The 17,546-nt window shown below is 45.4% G+C and overlaps 2 pseudogenes; one reads left to right on the top strand and one right to left on the bottom strand.

Moving 5' to 3' along the window:
* The first annotated feature begins 476 nt into the window (after positions 1-476).
* Positions 477-1,208, top strand: LOC102854252 (annotated as a pseudogene).
* Positions 1,209-2,925: 1,717 nt separating this feature from the next.
* On the bottom strand, positions 2,926-17,038 carry LOC102853849 (annotated as a pseudogene).
* Positions 17,039-17,546: the final 508 nt, after the last annotated feature.

Genomic DNA, 17,546 nt, shown 5'->3' with positions numbered 1-17,546 from the left:
CTACTTTCAGTAATCTATTCCCAGGGAGTAAACTCTTAGCAGTATTTCCAAGAAAAGGATTTTCAGAATATCTGCAGGGATATTATCACTGTAACAATAAAACTAGGGAGGGAAACGCCAAACCCAAGACATTTACCAAAGGAAGATGCATCCCACTATGTTGATTTAAAAGACTACCCCCCCAAAAAAATTTTAAAAAGACTACCCAGTTCCCCTACATCTCTACCTGGCCAGGGTCAGCCTGTCTTTGTTGGTATTAGTTGGTCTGGGGAGGCTGGTAACCTAAAGAGGTAGCCTGTTGGGGTTAAAACAAAGGCATGTGTAATGATGACAGGTCACAAAGGACAGCTGAGGATAAATGCAGTAGTTAGGTGATTTAAACAGAAGTCCTAGAGGGAGATGGACAGTGGCCTTTGCTCTCCCTCTCTTGGGGACACAATTTGTAGCTGACAGAGTTGTCTTCAAAGAAGAGAACTATGACCAGCGAAGGTGTGTTACCTTATTACACCGCCAGCAACCGTTCGATGGGTGTGTTCAATACCTCCATGGGAGACCTACAACGACAACTGCATAAGGGAGGAGAGTATGACATTTTTAAGTATGCACCAATGTTTGAGAGTGACTTTATTCAGATTAGCAAAAAAGGCGAAGTGATTGATGTACATAACCATGTTCGAGTGGTGACCGTGGGCATCACATCTACTAGCCCAGTCCTCCCACTGCCAGATGTCATGTTGCTGGCCCGGCCAGCTAGAGTCTGTGAAGACCACAGTGGGTACAGCCAACCCACCAAAAAGAAAGGTCGAAAGAAAACAAAGACTTTAGAGCTCACCAGGCTCCTTCCCTTGAAGTTTGTCAAGATCTCTATACACAATCGAGAAAAACAGCAACTGCGCCTGAAGCTTGCCACCGGCCGTACCTTTTACTTGCAGCTGTGCCCCTCTTCAGATACACGTGAGGACCTCTTTTGCTACTGGGAAAAACTAATCTTTCTCCTGAGACCAACAGTGAAAAGTTATAGCAGTACCCCATCCCTCCAAACTGGGGATTTAACAAATACATCCATATGCTTGACAGATGACAACAGAAGCATAATGGTAAGCATTTCGAGGGGAAAAGATCAGATAAGAACACGGGGCTTCCAGAAAGCAGTTAAACACTGGTTGTCCTATAAAGTCTATGGGTTTTTGCCCCTGGGATTCAACTGAAAAATACACTGCATTTAAAAATACACAAATGTCCAATAAGTTCGAAATACTCTCAAACTCATAGCTGTTGAATCAGAACCTACTCCTTCTGTACCCTCCAGTGAGTTTTCAAGGCTACAAATCACATGAGAGGAGATTATCTTTTTCCTAAGGAATCACTTGTAGATTCAAACTGCCAGAGAGATGCCACCTTGAGGTTAGGAGTGCAACTCCCTGAGGACTATGCCACCAGAGTGCCCTAAAAGGTCCCTGGGGAGTGCAGATGGCTTGTCCTTGATTCCAAAGCTTAAGAGTGGCAATTGGTAGTGATATAGAAGAAAGTCTGGGAGAGTAGTGATAGTTGAAATAGCTGCAAACCATAAAACGTAAAGCCAAGAACACCCTATGGAGCAGTCTACTCTGTAACACATAGAGTTTCCATGAATTACTGTAGGTTCCACAGTAATGAGTTTGGCCTTTAGGGCCACGTGAGCCACCCCTATAGGAAATCCTGCATTAGAGAGATCCTGAGTGCGTCTCCAAAGTACTCCACAAGACTCAGTTTCAAGACATTAGGTCTTGGCTGCTCTGGTCTCATCCTTATGCCTAAATCCTTTCTACAACAGCCTGGTTTTCCAATCTGTTAAGACACTTCAATATTGCTGTGTATATTCTTTTTATTGATGTATATTTTTAACATCAAGAATATTATTCCTTTGAGCCATGATCTGTTGCCTTACTACTGCCATGCAGTAACTTTCATGAAAATTAGTACACCCCAGGAGCACAGGCAACTATGCATGTGCACAGTTTTTAGTTGCCACTAAAAAGTATGCAGGCCAAGATCTTTGCAATCACTTGTTATGAGTCAGAGAGTTGGACAATTACTAGGGAAGATAGAAGGAGAATTGATGCCTTTGAGCTGTGGTGCAGGAGAAGAGTATTGAGGGTACCATGGACTGTTAGGAAAACAAACAGGTTTATCCTGGAGAGGGTTAAACTGGGCTGCTCCTTGAAGGCAAAAAATCTGAAACTTCATCTGACATACTTTGGCCATGTTGCAAGAAGAGACCAGTCTTTGGAGAGGGACATCATGCTTGGGAGGGTGGAGGGACAGCACAGGAGGGGAAGACACTCTATGAGGTGAATTGATTCAGTGACTGGGGTAATCAGGGTGGGGGTGTTGGAGACAGTGATATTGGCACAGAATAGAGCAGAGTTTAGGGCTGTTGTGCATAGAATCACTATGAGTCGCAGGTGACTTGACGGCACATAACAACAACAACAAAAAATACAGAAGGTATATATCCCTTCACTCAGCAAGCCTACTTCTAAAAATCTTACTTTGCAGAGATATAAACATGTGTGTACAATAATAATGTACAAGGATGGGAAGGTGAATTCATGCTTTTCCTGACACTGGCATTATTCAAGCAACACTGAGGGGCCATTTGACAGAAGATGCTATATCAATAGGATTCTGTAACAAATGCGAGCTCTGACTTGATGATCTCAATGGTTCTTCTAATTATATGTCTTTGAGTTGCGCAGCACTAAGATAAGTGAATGTCATGTCATCTTTTCTATTTCACCTGTTTTTCCTTTCATTGGCATAGACTGCAGATCTCCATGCAGAAGGGGATTGGGATGAAGGAAGGCTTCGCAAGTTCCAAGAGGTGTCTGGAGCTACCTCTTCTGCTTATGCAGGAGGAGAAGGAATTGGAATCCAACAACCCTCTCATGGAATGCCTGGTGCCTCTTCTACAGCCATGGAAGCGCCGGGGTCTGCCAAAAGAGCAGCAGTCGCAGGGGCGACAGCAGGTCCCACAATGGGAGCAGCATTAGCAGGGTCAACAGAAGGTCCCTCAACAGGAGCAGTGATAGCAGGGGCGATAGCAGGTTCCACAGCAGGAGCAGCAATGGCAGGAGCAGCAATGGCAAGGGTACCATCCAGCCCCAAAATAGGAGCAGGCTCCACAATGGGAGCTGCAATAGCAGGGACAAAAGCCAGCCCCAAAATAGGAGCAGCAGTAGCAGGCACAACAGCAGGCTCCACAATGGGAGCTGCAGTAGCAGGGACAGCAGCAGGTTCCACAATGGGAGCTGCAGTAGCAGGCACAACAGCAGGCTCCACAATGGGAGCTGCAGTAGCAGGGACAGCAGCAGGCTCCACAATGGGAGCTGCAGTAGCAGGGACAGCAGCAGGCTCCACAATGGGAGCTGCAGTAGCAGGCACAACAGCAGGCCGTTCAGAAAGTGCCGTAAGCATTGCACTCACCAAGGCCTCAGGGCCAGCACAGACAAATGTGGCCCTGGCAGGAGTAGGCACCAAGAGTTCAAGAGTGAGTAGAGGACCCAGCAAGGCCATAGCAGGTGCTGCCAGTGTGCCCTCAGAGAATGCTAACATGGTTTTGGCATGTGCGACAAGCTCATCAGCAGAGGGCAGCTTCATCCAATCAACAGCGGCAACCAGTAACTCCCCAGGAAGCAGCATGAACATGGTCTTTGCAGGAGTAATAACCAACAATCCTGTTGCAGAGAATGCTGAATTACCCTTTCTCTCAACCTTGAAAAGTGAAGGCCATGTGAGTGAGCGAGATAGAAGCCAGAGAGTCTCCAAGACCAGTACCAAAGTTCAGAAGGAAAAAAAGGAAAGAAGATCAAAGAGGGACAAAAATCCCACTAGGAGAAGGTCTCATCACCACAGGAAAGGTGGAGACAAATCAAGCTGGAAATCTTCCTCCCACCGGTCCATAGCCAACCGTGGAACCAGGAGAAAGGACAAAAAAGAGAAAGGTCATAGCAACACTCAGGGCAAAGGATGGAGACCCTCCTCTCATAAAAGTATCAGCCTCAGTCCCACCCCAAAGGAGTCGAGGACAACTCAGAAACTGGGGCAGCCCCAATCTGCAACACCTAGCTCAGCTCCAGTAGGTAAGAAATTGAGCAGGATTGGCTCTTTCTTCAGGAGCTTCAGAGCTAGTCCTGTTTCAAGAGCAGTGATTACATCTCATGAGAGAGAGTTGGATATTGTAGCCAAGACTGTGGAGAGGCGTAACATTGAGTCCAAGACAGATAAAGCACCTGGACATGTCCAGGATGTGGAGATCACTGGTACCATGACAGCTGAGACCACAGAGACAATAATCTTTGCATCTACACCCACTTAAGCAAGAACCAGAGAAGGAAGCTGCAATAGAGATCAGGGCTTGGGGAATTATCCCTAATGAGCCAATTCCAACTTTTATTACTGCAGTTAAAATAAATAATAAAACCATAAATACTAAATTAACTATTGTTTGGTTTGCTATGTCTCAAGCCTAGTCATAACCTCACAGTTGCTTCTGTGATGTCAACTGTGCTGAACCTGAGACCCCAGCATTTCGTTAAGCAGAGTGCCACTTCCCACCTGTGCTCAGCAGTTATTGGTGCCCTTTCTACCTTTGTTTCCCACCACCCCAGCATCTCTCTCCCAATCCCTTTACTACCCCACTTCCTGAAGGTCCCTGAGCGTGGACATTCAAAGACAGGACAAGAGAATTTCCACAGCAGATGAATATTCAGGTGAATAAAGAAGAAGTTCAATAGTATTTGTAAGTAACAAGAACAGAGAAGTCTAGAACTTAGATCAAAGACAGTCTAAGGGAAAATCTTGCCTAGCTGGCCTATTTTTAATAAAGAACATTTCTTGCAACATGGCCATGCCCATTTACTTTAAATATTCTCTATGGCTGCTTTCATACTTAAAACACTACAGACTTGAGTAGCTGCCATAGAGATTGTATGGTCTGTAATTATAAGTCTTAAATATTTACTATTTGGACCTTTATAGAAAAAATTACTGACTTAAAGTGTAAAAAAGAACACACTTCTATTAAAGCCACCCCATTGTGTTACAGCAGCACTAGATAACTAAGATGCAGCCCACGGCTACACAGCTAAGACTGGTGGGTTCAGCTCTCAGCCAATGTAGCTAAAGTCTTTCCCTGGAAGTCTTTGTGTTGTTATAATGCTAAATGTGAACCCTTAGAGCTTCCAGACTAAGATGAACCAGGAAGAAAGGCCCGACTAGTCATCTCTGAATGTCTTATGGACCATGGTGACCTGATCAGGAATCATCACAGTGAGGTGCCTGTTAGACTTGTTGACACAAGACAAGGGGTGGTTTCCCCTGCTCTCTGCATGCCTGAGGACCCTAATTCCAGGAGAGGTAGGCTCTGAAGGCACATGGATGTGCATCCAAACCCCAGGGGTGCCATTCACCTTGAGTCACTGAGCAGGGCACGCCTCCAGAAAGACGTGATTTTTAGGTGAAGAGGACAGCTTCTGACTCAGAAGGGATCACTGTGAAGAATAAGCAGGCCGTGGCTTGTATCCTGCAGACTTTCTGGAAATGGAGGAGAGGGGGGGAGCAGAAAACAGAGAGGGAAGGGAGCCAGCCACACTCAGATGGTCACACTTATGAATGGTTTGGAGTCCAGGGCACAGATGAGGGTATAGATTATGAATGGTCATCCCACAGCACCCACATGAGAGATATTAATAGAGCGGCTCCAGGAAAAGGACACACTGTGCTTGGGGAAAAACAGACACAGGGCCAGGGCTGAGAAGCAGACCCTTGTGACATCCCTGCCATGGGCCTTGGCAGGGCACTGAGACTGGCTGGCTCTTCTTCCCCGGTGATACTCCCCAACACAGACAGCCATCACCAGACACTCAGAGTTTGAGCCTCATTGACACCAACCAGATCCTCATAATATGTTGGTGTCCTGGAGCCATGTTCTCCTACTTTAAGGATTGTATGGAGACCCTGGGTGGAGAAACAGTAAAAGCACCCAGCTAGCCAAAAGGTTGTGGTTTAGAAGAAAGACCTGACAATCTGCTTCTGAAAATCAATCACTGACAATCTTGGAGCTCAGTACTCATGGTGGTCCCTATGAGTGAGGGCCAACTCTATAATGACGGGTTACTAGTAGCTTGAGCAATGGCAAGCATTGGGCAAATAGTCAGGTGAAATAAGGAAAGTGTTTGTAGAAAATCAGACAGAGGCATCTCATATACTTTTTCCTGTTTTAAACTTTTTCTTGTGATTTGTGTATACTCCTACACATTTTGTTTTGTAACAGTAATTGTAATTCCCATAATGCAACAGCACTTCCCCCCTTCCTGTCTTTCTCATCTCTGTTCATCCTACTTTACACTCCCTTTCTGCCTACAGAGCTTTATCTTCAGGCAAATGTTTCCCTTTTGCTCTTATAATGGATGATTTCTCTAAGGAGTGCATACTTCTTGTTCACCTTGTTCTTATCATGTGCCATCAGGTCATCTGTGACTTATCAAGACTTTTTGCACAACAGCTCTGAATCTTGTTCTATCTTGAGCTAATTTCATTGTCTCTGACACACCTACCCCCATTACCCCAGTCACTGAGTCAATCCATCTCATTCAGGGTCTTGTAAATCTGTCTATTGTTTGGCTGAACACAGAGTCAAGGAGTGACGTTTAGATCCAGGCTTGATGGGTACCTCAGGGGTTTGATTCCATCAATCTCTGTCAGACAAATAAGCTTGGTAATTTTAATAATTTTTAGGTTTGTTCCATACTTTTCTCCCATTCAACCCAGGACCCTCTTTTGAGAGTAGTCAGAAGGGATGTCCAGGCACCATCTAGTTCTTCTGGTTTCAAGGTAGTGGAAGCTCAGGTTCATATGGTCCACTGGCTCTTAGGGCTAATTGTTTTCAGTGTCTGATTTTATTCACTCTTCTTTGTTCCAGATAGGGATCTCCACCCTACTGAACCACCAGACCTGACATGTTGTTAAGTGCCTGTGATTCAAACAACCCTATGTATGTACAACAGCTCTGAACCCTGCTTTATGCCGAACCAACTTTATTGCCTCTGACACACCTACATTACCTCAGTCACTGAGTTAACCCATCTCACTCAGGGTCTTCCTCACTTGTGCTGTCCCTCCATCCTCCTAAGCATAGTGTCCCTCTCCAAGGACTGGTCCCTCCTTGCAACATGTCAGATGGAGCTTCATAATCCTTGCATGCAAGGAGCAGCTTGGTTTCACCCTCTCCAGGTCCAACTTCTTTATTCTCTTAGCAGTCCTTGGTATATTCAATACTCTTCTCCAGCACTACAACTCAAAGGCATCAATTCTCCTTCTCTCATCCCTAGTCATTGTCTAGCTTTCTGATGTATAGCAAGTAATTGTGAAGATCATGGCCTGTATCAGGCACACCTTAGTCTCCAGACTAACATCGTTGCTCTGCAGTACTCTTGAGAGGTCCCTCACAGCTGACTTTCCCAATGCAATTTTTCTTTTGCTTTCCTGGCTGCTGATACCTAGAGTGCTGATTATGGAGCCAAGCAAACAAAAGCTGTTTACAATCTCAATTTATTCACCATCTATAATAGTGCTGTCAATCAGCGCCTTGGTGAGAATCTTTGTCTTCTTGATGTTGAGCTTCAATACATATTGAAGGCTGCAGTCCTTGACCTTCTGCAGCAAGTGCTCCAAGTCCTCCTCAGCTTCAGAAAGGAGGGTTGTGTCATCTGCTAACGCAGGTTGTTGATGGGTCTTCCTCCAAGCCCGATACCACACTCCTTGAGTCCAGCCTGCTGGATGATCTGTTCTGCTTATCGATTGAAAAGGTATGGAGATAAGACACATCTCTAGCCTACACTCTTAAAACTATGCAGTGTTTTCTTGCTCTATTCTGATGACTGCCTCCTAGTCCAAGTATAGGTTTCACATAAGCACAATTAAGAGTTTGGGAATTTCCATTCTTCTCAGAGTTAGCCATAGTTTGTTGTGATTCACACAGTCAAATGCCTTTGCATACTCTATGAAACACAGATAGACATTCCTCTGGTACTTTTTACTCTCAGCCAAGATCCATCTAACACTAGCTATAATATCCCTAGTACCACAACCTCTTCTATACCCCACATAGAACTATATATTTTCTTATCACAGTGCAATCAAGGAAAGCAGAAACTCAACATGACCACCTTGTCAGATTTTCTGTCTTTAATAGAAAATCTTACTACTTTCCCACTGCTCTCTATTGGTGGAAAATTTAGGGGTTTCCCCCTCTGATAGGTGTCCACCTTACACAGCTTCTGGTTTTCGTACGTTTTACATGTATGCAACTTTCATCTAAGTAATTGGTCATTTTCTGTCTTCTGGGAGGTGAGATGGAAAAGTTAAATGAGTGGAAAACATCAACCCCAGTATCCACTTATTTAACACATTGTGAAAAATGTAACTAAAGTCAGTGAACAATTACTGTGAAAACTTTCACAGAACACACTCATAAAAAATATCTTTTACTTTGGGGTTTTTTCTCTTCATCAAGCCCCCAATAAGCTTTTTTTTTACTCTTTAAAAAAAGAAAGAAAAGATCACAATCTAGTGAAAAAGACACTGTTGAACTATTGTCAATAAATGACTAACATTTAAAACTAAATATATGTATATATATATATATATATATATATACATATATATATAGTTGTTGTTATGTGCCATTGAGTCGCTTGCGACTCATAGCAACCCTATGTACAAGAGCTCTAAACTCCGTTCTATTCTGTGCCAACCTAACCATCTCAAACGCACTCACTCCCACCACTCCAGTCACAGAATCGATCCATCTCATTGAAGTTCTTCCTGTCTTGCACCATCCATCCACTCTGCCAAACATGATGTCCCTCTCCAAGGACCAGTCCCTCCTTGCAACATGCCCAAAGTATGTCAGACAAACCTTCAGAATCCTTGACTCCAAGGAGCACTGTGGCTTCACCTTCTCCAGGACAAACCTATTTGTTCTCCTAGCAGTCCATGGTATATTCAACGCTCTTCTCCAGCACCACAGCTCAAAGGCACCAATTCTCCTTCTATCATCGCTATTCACTGTCCAGCTCCCTGATGCATAGCACATAATTGCAAAGACTATAGCCCAGATCAGGCACACCTTGGTCTCCAGCCTGACATCGTTGCTCTTCAGTAGTCTTGAGAGGTCCCTCACAGCTGACTTTCCCAATGCAATTTGTCTCTTGATTTCCTGTCTGCTATTACCAAGAGTGTTGACTGTGAAGCCAAGTAAACTAAAACTGTTAACTATCTCAATCTTTTACAAAACTATTTAACTATATGTGAAAAATAAAAGAACATCCATAAAGACAGAAAACCTACTAAAATATGAGCAAGACAGTAGCTAGGCAATTCCTAGAATCAGGAAGTGCAAAGGACTCGAGTAACCAGTGCTTCCTCAGAGGCAAGTTTTCAATGTGAAGGGTGACCCAACAGAGAGTGGAAACTACAGAACAATATCATTTATTTCACATGCAAGCAAGATTCTACTGAAGATTATCCAAAAATGACTGGAGCAGCACATCAGCAGAGAATTGCCAGAAGTCCAGTCTGGGTTTAGAAGGGGTCGTGGTACTAGGGATATTGTAGCTGATGTTAGATGGATCTTAGCTGAAAGCAGGGAATACCAGAAGAATGTCTATCTATGTTTCATTGACTATGCAAAGGCGTTTGACTGTGTGGATCATAACAACCTGTGACTGACTCTGAGAAGAATGGGAATCCCAGAAGAACATTTAATCGTGCTAATGTGAAACCTATACTTGGACCAGGAGGCAGTTTTCAGAACAGAGCAGGGTAACACTGCATGGTTCAAAATTGGGAAGGGTGTACACCAGGGGTGTGTCCTGTATCCATACCTTTTCAACCTCTATGCAGAGCAGATTATCCGGAAGGCTGGGCTCTATGAGGAGAATTGTGGTATCAGGATTGGTGGAAGATCTATTAACAATCTGCGTTATGCAGATGACACAACCCTGCTTGCTGAAACCGAGGAGGACCTCAGGCACTTGCTGCAGAGGGTCAAGGACTGCAGCCTTCAGTATGGATTGAGGCTTAATGTCAAGAAGACAAAGATTCTCACCACTGGAGCAATTGGTAGCATCAGGATGGATGGCGAAGAGATTGAGATTGTTCACAGCTTCCTTTTGCTCGGCTCCACGGTCAACACTCTTGGCACCAGCAGTCAGGAAATCAAAAAACGTATTGCGATGGGCAAGTCTGCTGTTAATGACCTCTCTAAAGTATTCAGGAGCAACAGTGTCTCTCTGGAGACTAAGGTGTGCCTGATGCAGGCCATGGTCTTTGCAATCACTTGTTATGCATCAGAGAGTTGGACAATGGCTAGGGAGGACAGAAGGAGAATTGATGCCTTTGAGCTGTGGTGCTGGAGAAGAGTATTGAATGTACCATGGGCTGCCAAGAAAACAAACAGATTCATCTTGGAGAGGGTTAAACCAAGCTACTCCTTGGAGGCAAGGATTCTGGGGCTTCGTCTGACATGCTTTGGGCATGTTGCAAGGAGGGACAGGTCCTTGGAGAGGGACATCATGCTTGCCAGGGTGGAGGGACGGCGCAAGAGGGCAAGACCCTCTATGAGATGGATTGATTCAGTGACTGGGGTAATCAGGATAGGTGTGTCAGGGGCAGTGCGATTGCCACAGGATAGAGCAGGGTTTAGGACTGTGATACATAGGGTCGCTGTGAGTCGCAAACGATCCGACGGCACATAACAACAACAACAATTTCCTTTTAGTGACTCTGGGGGCCTAGTCTGTAAGGAGTTATGCTACATGCCCAACAGCTACTTGTTTAGATCTACCATCAACTCCAAGGGAGAAAGATGAGCAATCTCCTTCTGTGTGATTTACAGCCTCTGAAAACCTGCTGGAGGATCAGCTATGAGTTGGTTTTCAACTCCAGGCAATGACCTTACTCTTTTGCATGGAAGCCACAGCAGAACACCTCACCTCTCTATTATCCTCCTTCCTGCCCCCACATGGCCTGTGCTCCTTCCAGGAAGACTAGGGAGGAGACAACGTTCTATCCACTGCTTGCTGGCTTCTCCATCAACCTTGCCCCAGTCCAGTGACGCAGCCTCAGTGTCCATGTGACTCTCTCACCATCTTCTCTAGCTTGGACCCAAAATCTGTTGAGATCCTCTTTTGGCAGGCTTTGCTGACCCACTACCATGGCCAGGGTTATGCAACCTGAAGAAAGCCTGGACACGTGTAATTGTGACAGTGTGTGACCTCATAGTCCAATAACAGTCTTCTGAACACTGTCAACTGCTCCATGATAGCCACTCCCACTATTGCCACCAACACTCTCCACACAGGCATTCTAATCCATTCTTTGTCCTTGTCTCTCAGCTTCACAACCTTCAGGAACAAAATGAAGAGACTAAGCTGAGTCTCTCTCATTTGCCAGACATGTGCCTGCTTCTCCATCTCCAAAGACCCTGTTTCACCAGAGGGCCAGGGGTCTAGAATCTGTGCCACCCACCCAGCAATTATGTCCTTGTTCTAGCACAGACATTTCACACATTTTTCCAAATCTAAGATTGTTGGCTTGTGCAAACTGCAACCAACTTGTACTCACAATTGTGAGACTAGCTCCTATGTATGTGACATTAATAATATCTAAGCACCTTATAGAGACCTCTGGTGGCCTAGTAGTAGTAAGAAGACTCACTGCAATTCCAAAGGCACGCAGTTCTAATTCATCAGCTGCTCTGTGAGAGAAGGTTGGACAATCTCCTCCTGTGCCATTAACTGCCTCCGAAAACCCGCTGGAGGGTCAGCTATGGGCCAGTCCTGACTCAACAGTACACAACAACAACCAACAAGCACCCTATAACAATCTTCAAAGAGGGTGGTGTAATTGCTTTTTAAGGGGCATTAAAAGTAAGGAGGACTTGAAGCACTTGTTGCAGAAAATCAAGGAACACAGCCTTCAATATTGAATCTCAGTGTCAAGAAAACAAAATTCTTACATCTGGACCGATAGGCAACATCATGGTGTATGGAGAAAAGATTGAAACTGTCAGCAGCTTCATCTTGCTAGGATCCACAATTAACACCCTTGGTACTAGCAGTCAGGAAATCAGGAGACACATTGCACTGGGAAAGTTTACATATAGAGACTGCTCCAAATTATTGAGGAGTAATGATGTCAGTTTGAGGACTAAGGTGTGTCTGATTCAGGCCATGGTCTGTCTGATCACTTGCTATGCATCTGAGAGCCAGACAATGAATAGAAATTAAAGAAGAATAATTGATGCCTTTGAGTTGTGGTGTTGGAGAAGAGCACTGAACATCCCAAGGACAGCCAAAAGAAGAAACAAGTCTTTGAGAGGGTTCAGCCGGAGTGCTCTTTGGAGACAAGAATGATGAGGCTTCGCCTCTCATACTTCAGGCAAGTTGCTAGGAGGGTCTGTTCCTTGGAGAAGGACATGATGCTGGGAAGGGTGGAGGGTTGGTGATAGAGAGGAAAACTCTCAACCAGGTGGATTGACACGGTCACGGCCTCAATGGGCTCTATCTAATGTGTCGGGACGTGTAAAGATGGGACAGGATAGGACAGGGTTCAAATCTGCTTTTCATAGAGCCACTGTGAATCATATTTGACTTGACAGCACCTACCAACAATAAAAACAATGGTTAAATGGTTGAATTGTTGCCCTCCAAGCATCTCAAGCACAGTAATGCAAGTCACCAGAGGTTTGAGGATTGGTGTGACGCTGAACAGATTTTAGCAGCGCTTCCAGATTAAGATCAGGGCTAGGAAGCAAGATCTGAAAATCAGCCAATGTAAACTGTATGGAACACAAAAGAATACTTACCCACAGCCGATAGAGGAGATGGCACAGGGCCACAGGGCCAGGCAGCATTTTGTTCTCTTGTACATGGGGTCACTGCAAGTCCATGAAGCTACAATAGCCATTTTAAGAGAACTTCATTAATTATTCCCTTCAGTGCTGCTGTTGTTAGGTGCCATTGCATGATTCAGTGAACCTAAGAGCAATAGAAGCTAATCTCATGCACATAACAAATATTTATTGAGTGCTTTCTATGTGCAAAGTACAGACACTGGTGGTTTAATAGCAGAATTGTCACCTTCCCTATGACTGGTCCAGTTTTGATTCCTGGTCTAGACACCTCATGCAGACACCATCCACCTGTTAGTAGGGAAGTCTGTGAGTTGTTATGCTGAACAGGTTTTATTAGACCTTCTAGACCTAGCTAGACTGGAGGAAAGTCCTGGGAAATCTACTTCCAAAAATCAGCCTGTGAAAACTGTCATGCGTCACAATGGCCTAATTCCCAGGGAGACAGTGCAGAAACGGCAAGCGTTTTATTCTACTTTAATTTTAGGATCACCACAAGTCAGGGCCTGCTTGATGGAAGCTGACAACAATGGCTTCTGTCCGTGTCAAGTCTCCCACTGTCTCCCGCTTATAAGGATGTTGTTGTTGTTGTTGTTGTTGTTGTTGTTGTTACATGCCATCAAATCGTTTGCGATTCATAGAGACTCTATGTACAACAGCCCTAAATCTTGCTCTATCCTGGGCCAACCTTATTATCTGTTACACCTACCCCCAATACCACAGTCACTGAGTCAATCCATCTCATCAAGGGCCTTCCTCTCTTGTGCTGTCCCTCCACCCTCCCAAGCATGACATCCCTCTCTAAAGACTGGTCCCTCCTTGCAACACGCCCAAAGTAGGTCAGACGAAGCTTCAGAAAACTTGCCTCCAAGGAGGAGCCCAGTTTCACCCTCTCCAGGATGAACCTGTTTGTTCTCCTAGTAGTCCATGGTATATGTGATACTATTTATCTGCAAAGATCCTTTTTTGCCTTTAAGGTAGTGCTTGCAGTTTCCAGGGACTAGGACAAAGACATGGGACATATTGGGACTAATATTTACATTTCCACCCTTTGTCTGTTTCCACCAAATGATCACTTATGTTTGCCCAAGCACACCAGTCCTTTCCGCCTCTGGGCCTTCGCCTCAGCTCTCCTCCTGGCCTGGAGTGCTTTCCCCTGCAATGTCACATGGCAGACTCCTCCCCATTCTTTCGGTCTCAGCTTCTCAGGTCACCTTCTTTGAGAGAAACTTCTGGTTCACTCTAACTGCAGTGGCCTTGCCCACTGGCCATCTGTGCCTGGCACATACCATTTCCTGTTGAGTCAACTTCAACTAGCAGAACTGTGCTTCACAGGATCTTCAAGTGCTGCATTTTTAGTAGTATGTTGACAGGCCTTTCTTCCAAGGCACCTCTAGAGAGACTCTGTCTTCTAACCTTTCAATTGGTAGTCAAGGACTTTAACTCTTTGCACCACACAGGAAGGAAAAGGTGAGAGGTGTTTTGATTTGCATCTCTCTGAGAGCTAGGGATTTTGAATATTTCTTCATGTGTGTGTTTGCTATCTGAATGTCTTCTTTGGGGAAGTGTCAATTCATCTCACCTCAGCAACAATAGCAAAGTTCAACAGGGCAGCAAACAACAAATGCTGGCGAAGTTGTGGAGAGATTGGAACTCTTATTCACTGCTGGTGGGAATATAAAATGGCACAGCCGCTATGGAAGGCAGTCTGGCACTTTCCCAAAAAGTTGAAAATAGAAATACCATTTGACCCACCAATTCTACCACTGGGAATACACACTAAAGAAACCAGAGCCACAATTCAAATGATGTATGCCTACCTATGTTTATTACTGCGTTGTTCACAATAGTAAAGAGATAGAAGCAATCCAAGTGCCCATCAACAAACTAATGGATAGAAAAACTATGGTATTTCACACAATGGCATATTATGCAGCATTGAAAAACCATGAACTTGTAAAACATTTCACAACATGGGGGAGCCTGGAGGACATTATGCTGAGTGAAATATCTCAGTCACCAAAGAATAAATAGTTCATAACACTGCTGTTATAAATTAAGACAGACACAGGTGGTTGGGGAGAGAATGGGAAAAGTGTCGCTAGATAGTGAACACTGTATTAAATCAGATGAGGGGAAGAACTATTCAAAAGAAATATATGATTAGGCATTATATGCACAACAATAGTCTAGAACAAGGGGTGCATTGCAGGGAGGGCTGGAGGAGGGGGGAAGAAAATGTGCAATAATAAAAAAATTTAAATAAAACCTTTTCTATGTTAAAAACAAAAAAAAGTAAGAGGTGAAAGTCCCCCAACTCCTTTCAATCTTTTTTTTTCTGACTGCTGTCCCCTCCTCTCTTCAGAAGTACCTGCAGTGGGCACCTCCTGTCCCAGGGCTGCGAGCCAGGGGGAACGTGGCAAGGAGCTACGCTTGTGCTGGCTCCTGGCTGTCAGCACCAAGGCCGGCAGGATGGCTGTAAACTCTCTCACATTGATGGCTGATAAAGTCCGCAGCCTGCAAGTCCCATGAGCCCACATGTCTGAGCCGGGCTCTTGTCCTGACAAGTCTGGCCTGTCATCGCCATGTCCACACTTGCCCCTACACCAGTGAACAGGGCACACTGACCATCCGCCTCCCTGTCCAGCACCTGCCACCATCCCCACCCCTCTCTGAACTTCCTGTTGCCTGTTTACAGCCAAGCCCTGGCCACCGTGCCCAGGTTCAGTCATAGTCACCTTGGGGTGACCCCAGGGAACCTGGCCCACAATGGCAGGGATGGGAAGGAGGATAGTTCACTTAGGACGTGAAGTGGTTCCACTGACAGACATTAGTCTGCCCCACACTTCCCGGGCTACTCCTTCTAGATCCAAGACCTCTGTTTTCTGTGGACCTTGGAGCCTGGTGGTACCTGGATGTTTAGGAGCAGGACAGCCTTTCCCAAAGTACTCACCTAGAAAAGAGGTTCTCCACTGGGGTAGGGAGTCATTTTACTCTCCTCCCTCCTCTGTGGCGACACGGGCAAAAAACTGGCTACTAACCAAAGGTAGTATGAATCTACTCAGAAGTACCTCAGAAGAAAGGCCTGGCAACTGACCCACCTCCGAAAGGTCACAGCCACTGACCTTTCAGAACTCTGTGGAGCACAGTGTTGACACACATGGGGTCACCACGAGCCCGAGCCAGCTCGATAGCGTCTTGTGGTGGAGTGTGAAGCAGAGCTGTGCCCTGTAGGATTTTCTAGATTATGACTTTTCAGACGCAGATTGACAGGCCTGCCCTCTGAGGCGTCTCTCAGAGAGTCCAAACCACCATGGCTAACAGTTGAGGACTTAACAGGGACTCCCAACAGGAACAAAAAGTTTCTCTTTTCTTCTTTTGTTTCTCTTGGAAGCATTGCTAGATATCACGTCAGAGAAAATGCTGAGCATCATACAAGGCCCAGGGTGGCCTCCAGAGTGAAGAATGCTCTGGTCCCCAGCACTGAGGGTGAAGTTGAGACTCGAAGAGCAAGAGTAGGCCTTCCTGTAGTTTGCGAAGGTCTTTGATTTCTTTCCGTGTATTGTGAGTCATCTGTCTCAGATCTCGGTCATAAGCATCAGACGGGAGGGAAACGAATGCCAAACCTGTCATCAGCAGGGTCTCTGAGAGGATTTTGAGCCGAGAAACCAGGCAAGTTTATATGCTCACGGATCAGCATACTACCACCAACCTCAAAATCGGGCTTGAGCCCTCCAGCTGCATTGGCGACCAGTAGGTATCACCCAGAAGCCGGAAAACCCTCACTGGGAATGTGACCTTCAAGACTGAGTGGCCTTCACACATGTGAAATCTGACCTTCATCACCACACAGGGTTTATGCTCGAGGAGCCCAAACAGCAGACAACTAGCATGTCCTGGAACTGTACTTCGCAGAAAATTGGAGATCTCGCTGCAGTTAAAGATCTTGGCTTTAATTACTTTGTCAGTCAGACTTCCTAACCCAGAACCACAAATCACTGCCACTTGAGGTTGGTGCTCAATATGGGACAGAAGCCATTCAGCTGTTTTCTCGTAATCTTCATAAGAGAACTCGTTCTCCATGGTAGCACCGTGAAGAGCCTGCCCTTCCCGGATCCGCTCTGCTGCCCTCCTCCAAGTTGCTGTCGCCAAGATCAGAGATGAAAAAGCCAAGCCAAGTACTACCCCAAAGCTCAGAGGTGGACCAGGGCAGGGGGAGCCCAGCCCCCAGCGCCTCACCTCCCAGGTACTAGATGGTTCTAGAAGACCAGACTCTGACAGCACCTTCCTATTAGCCCATATAGCTATTTCCTGGTCCTGCACTCCCTCTGGTCAAGCTCATTCTAGAAACCACAGAAAAGGTGCCATTTTCTGGGCACTGTGCCAAATAATTTTCTTCCTCACGCAGCTATTTGGGAAAGAAGAGGGGCAGATGTTATTATTGAGCCTATAGACAGATAAAGAAACTGAGTCTTAGAGTTGTTAACCGGCTACGTTAAGATTGTGGGCTCCAAGGGAAATCCAAAACTGTCTAACACCAGAGCTCAGGCTCTACCGTATTTCTACTATTCCTTCTGGGGAGGTAACTCCA

This window comes from Elephantulus edwardii, unplaced genomic scaffold, assembly GCF_000299155.1.
Source record: "Elephantulus edwardii isolate Elephantulus edwardi_28Jun2011 unplaced genomic scaffold, EleEdw1.0 scaffold00045, whole genome shotgun sequence".
In the NCBI taxonomy this organism is placed as follows: domain Eukaryota; kingdom Metazoa; phylum Chordata; class Mammalia; order Macroscelidea; family Macroscelididae; genus Elephantulus; species Elephantulus edwardii.
The sequence above is the reverse complement of the archived record's forward strand: the minus strand, read 5'-3'. Positions and strand labels throughout refer to the sequence as shown.